This window comes from Quercus suber, unplaced genomic scaffold (genome assembly GCF_002906115.3).
Source record: "Quercus suber isolate HL8 unplaced genomic scaffold, Cork oak 2.0 scaffold_384, whole genome shotgun sequence".
NCBI classification, from domain to species: Eukaryota; Viridiplantae; Streptophyta; class Magnoliopsida; order Fagales; family Fagaceae; genus Quercus; species Quercus suber.
Genome location: NW_027069836.1, coordinates 374,180 through 379,257, shown reverse-complemented (window position 1 = coordinate 379,257; position 5,078 = coordinate 374,180).

Here is a 5,078-nt window from a genome sequence, read left to right as displayed (position 1 = left end):
CCCCCCCCCCCCCCCACATTCTCCTTACAAAATAAATAGATAAATAAATAAATAAAATATTATCATAACAATTTTACAAAATTTTTACACAAAACTTAGGTGACGAGCTTTTAACAATAGATAAAGAAGAAAAAAAAAAAAAGTAATATCAGTGGTGGCCAAGATGAAAACCAAAAACAACTTAACACCTATACAACAATTAGCACTACTCAACGAACAATCCGACAAGAAAACTAGTCTTCCCACCAATGACTTACGAAGAAGTTGCCCATATCAATTAAAAAATGCATTATAATTGCAGTGGCTTACCTAATTCCGCTTAAATTATAGTAATTGTTCTTTTTGACTCTTTTGACTTTTTGACTGCTTGATTTATATTGAACAGTTCACTTGGACATTGGAATCATCCGCCATTCAATTCATTCTCAAACATTTCTTTCCTTCAATAATCAGTTCCACACTTCTAGTGCAGAGGAATTGACTTCATTTGGGAGTTTATGCTGAGGGCAGCTCCTTAATCCATCTGACCTTAATCATTCTTCAGGTAAGCGTAACATGTACGCATGTATTCAGTTCTTTTATATCTCGATGCTTGTGATATAAGAAAACATGTGTGCATGCATTCACTGCTTTTTTTTTTTTTTTTTTTTTTTTTGGGGGGGGGGGGGGTGGGGGTATCTTTTTAACTATTATTCAATTTGGGGGCTGGTTTTCAATTTTGGGGGTTAAGTACAAAATTTCAAATATGCACTGTTCAAAAATTCAAAAATTTCCCCTTGCTCCTTTGACATCTCAAAATCTTTATCGCTTGTGTCTAATGTTTCAGCTAATACTCAGAAGGTTGAGAATTGGGTGGATCTTTATTGACCCCATAAGAGTTTGGAGCAAAACCCGAATCTAATCTAATATTTCTAATATTTTCTTTATGTAATGTCATAAATATAATTGTGGTGTCATAGTGAAAGCATTTTCATAATGATTTATCATCGACATCACTTTTAAAATGCACAAATCACAAGTCGAATATTTAAACTTAATGTTCCACTTAATTTTAAAACCTAATAATTAAACACACGCTGTGTAAAGCACTACTACTATTCTAAAACATATGAGATGCCATCTCAATCGAGAGCTTTTTATTGCAACGCAGTATATACTTTTTATTTATTTATTATTATTTTAGGGTTTATGTTGTAGTGACGGTAGTCTTAGACCAAATTTTGGCTAGAAAAAATCTTACAACTTTAAATAACCGGGAATGAATAAAAACTGTAAGAAAGGAAAAAGGTTCATAAAAAGAAGAAGAGGATCAGAAAAGATTAAAATTCGGGTTTGGGAAAAAAAAATATAATAATAGGGTTTGTTCTTTCTCCATATCAAGAATTATCTGTTTGTGCTTGTTATGCTAATTTGGTTTATGTAAAGAAATTGCGCTCATTAATTTCGTCACGCACCACATTGTTATTTGTAATACTGATATCTTCCTTTTTCAGGTACACAAAAGCTAATTTATAAGTTGCAATGGCAACACATGCATATGTCAAATCAAATGATGGTAACTATTCTACTCTCTTATCGTTTAATAATGTAGTTATTCAATGAGTTCTTAACTATTGAATATTTCTGACTTAGATACCAACAAAAACAAAGTCAACAATTATTAATTTTGTTAGTGCATTCTCAAATTACGATCAATTTTCCGTTCAAACTATACATATACCATAGAGATATTCAAATAGAAATATTCAACTATTGGCACTTTTTAGTATTCTAATAAAGATATTCTACATTTAGATTCGTCATCGCCCTTTCTATTTATGGAATTATGAGAAAAAAAAATTACTTCTAGTATATCTCCACAAAAATTACACTAATAATAGATTTATATGAAATCTAATAATTAGAAAAACAATACTACTTATATCATCATTAAATATTTATTATTCATTATATTAGCTAACCTAATTAGTTGATGTTTGTATTATTTTTTCCTATAAGAAATTTTAAGTCTAATACGACAATTTTATAACAAATTCTAAATGGTAAAATATTATTGGTTCTCATCAGTGCTTATTATTGAAATTATTTAGTAATAAGCTCTGATTAAAACCAATAAAAATACGTATTACACACTGTAGGGTTAGGATGTATAGCCCAAGCCCAAAACAATGAATTTGTAGAGAGTGGGTGAAAGAGTTGGGCTAGTTGTGAACTTAACAACAGTTAACTATAATATTCGGGAATGGATCAATATAAAAACACACTAAAAAGCTAAACAAATTGATGTCCGAAGAGGTATATTATTGATTGAAAGGTGAATACATTTCTTAGAGCTACAGTAAAATCTTTCTCCTACTCTTTTTCTCTTTTTTCCGATCCCCCTTTCTTTAGAGGCATCTCCCATTTATATAGCCTTCTTCTAAACCATCATCATCGTACACTTGTTCTTCATCCAAGCATTCACTTGAGTACTTGTCACATCAGGTATCTTCTTTAGTTCTTCATGAGTGTGGGTAGTTGAGGTTGCACTGTTTAGGGGTCTTCTTCACATAAATGCGACCAGAAAAGTTGCTGCAGTACATTAAACACGGTAGTAGCAGCTTTTTCCTTTAGATATTTCTCCGTTCTTATCATCTCTAGACATGCCCATAGTTTGTCCTTATCATTGGAATCGCTAGGAAGATCATTCGAACCTCCCAGGTATTTGATTGATCGAGACTCTTTATATCCGAGGAGTATACGCTCTTCGGCCTACTGATGCTCTCTTTGGACTATATTCTTCGATCATTTCCAGGTATATCTTTCCCACATGGAATCCTTCTTAATCATTTTCTCCTCTTCGGACACACTTTAACTCAAAAATAGAGCCCCAAGCCCAATACACCATGATGGGCTTTTACTCCCACATACAATTTTACACACATTTTATCACAATTATCCAATGACTGTGATTAACTATCTAACCTACCATATTTTTCTCTAACATTCACAAACTAACACCTATGTACGATGGTAATTTGTGGTACTAAAATTCATTTTTGTCTTTCCCTTTTATTTTATTTTTGCGACTCCCAAGTCCCAAGTTTTTAAAGAGGACAAAAAAGGGAGACAGATTACAAAAGATTTAAATATTTTCTATATGTTTTTATCTGTCCGAGGTCGAATAAATCCATGTCGTGTTTTTTTTTTTTATCTGTCCAAGGTCAGATCATCACCCTCTTAACCCATTTTTTTTTCCTTTCCATATATGGGGACCAATTTTAACTTTTTTTTTTTTTTACTATTTTTTTAAATACTTTATATTGGCCTGATTCTGACAGTTTTAACACAAAGTGCATGCATAAAAAATAATGAAAGGACAATTTCAAGGATTGTTTATCAGATGATAGAAATTGAAACCAAGGACTTGAAGTATATTCGTTTTTAATGAATCAGTCAAGGTTCCATTGCTAATATTGTAGTTGGAGTATAATATTATTGTATTTTTCTCTCCATCTTTTTTATATCTGCTTTTGTATTTTGGCTATTTTCTTCATGTAATTTTGTAATTATTTAGAATTAGTTAGTTTGTTAGTGGCTCTCTATTTTTTTTTACATATAAAGTTGAACGTTGGGAATAAGAAAGATGTTTTTATTCTAATAAAGGAAAAACTTGTTACACATTTGTTATTATACACTCTACATACACTCCTTTTTTTGAAATCATGTTTTGAAAATATCATTTTATTTAAAATTGTTTTTTGAAAATATGATTTCAATTAAAATTTTGAAATGGTGAAATTGAGTTTTGAAAACACAATTTCTAAATTTTAACTAAAGTTTTGTATTTCAAAACACAATTTCAGCCTATGTGATAGGTTGCGCGTGTGAGTATGCAATAGAGAGCATGTAACACTTCTACTAAATACTTGCACTATGAATTTTACTAATTAGTAAGGAGAATTTCCTCTTACAGCCCATTCTGAGCGTGCGAGTGTTTATCTGGCTGCGCTGAAAGGTGACTGGAAATCTGTTAAGGACATGCCAAACATTCAAAGAGAAATTAATAAGAAAAGAGAAACCACTCTACATATTGCTGCTGCAGCAAACCAAGAAAACTTTGTGAAGAATTTAGTGAACGTAATGAGTAGCGATGACCAAAAAGCTGTAAACACTGTTGGGAACACTGCCTTGACCTACGCTGTTACAACTGAAAATGTGAATATTGCTAAGGTGATGCTGGACAAAAATCAAGACTTGGAAAAACTACGTAGTGGTGTGAGACCACTCTTTATGGCTGCTGTGTTACGACACAGCCAAATGGTGCAGTTTCTTTATTCTTGGAGAAAGGTTTCCCAATGGTGTGGAAATGAACAGGATGAACTATTTATCACTTGTGTTAAGGGAGACTTATACGGTAAGCATAAGTAATATTTTTTTCTTCCCTATTTTTTTGGTTTGTTTTGCTCATTCTAGAACTGATTTGAAGTTCAAAACATTAATCAGCTTGAACACTTCAAATGATATTACAAGTTAACACAATCTAAGCTATTCATTTTTTCTGAATGGGGACAAGTTACACAATTTCACTCAATAAGAAATGGGAAATGTTAAAATATTGACCAACTTAATATACTTACTCCTTTCCCATTGTTTTATATAAGGCTTTTCGATAAGTGACAATGAGACTTTAATTTAGGATTATGTACCAAATGAATTTCTTCACTTAATATGTAATCCTATTTTGGATGGAGGAAAGTGTTGGAAATGAGAGAGGGGAAGAGAGAAAGGTGATGGAAATATACTAAATCTTTGAATGGAGGGAGATGAAGAGAGAGAAGGGGAGAATAAAGAGGAAGATGTAAGAGCACTTCCATTGGATTAGCATTTTGGATTTCGTAGGTGAATTTTGGTAGAAGTATCCTAATACTAATCCAACGTGGGTGCTCTTAAATTTGACCAAAATATTCCATCTATGATTTTTCATCCATAAAACATAACTAAATGTTAAAGCTCACCTAGAAGACAAAGTATTCTGTCCTTGAATTTTTTTTGGCTCGAAATTTTTATGCAGAGTAGCTTTAAACGAGTCCAAATTT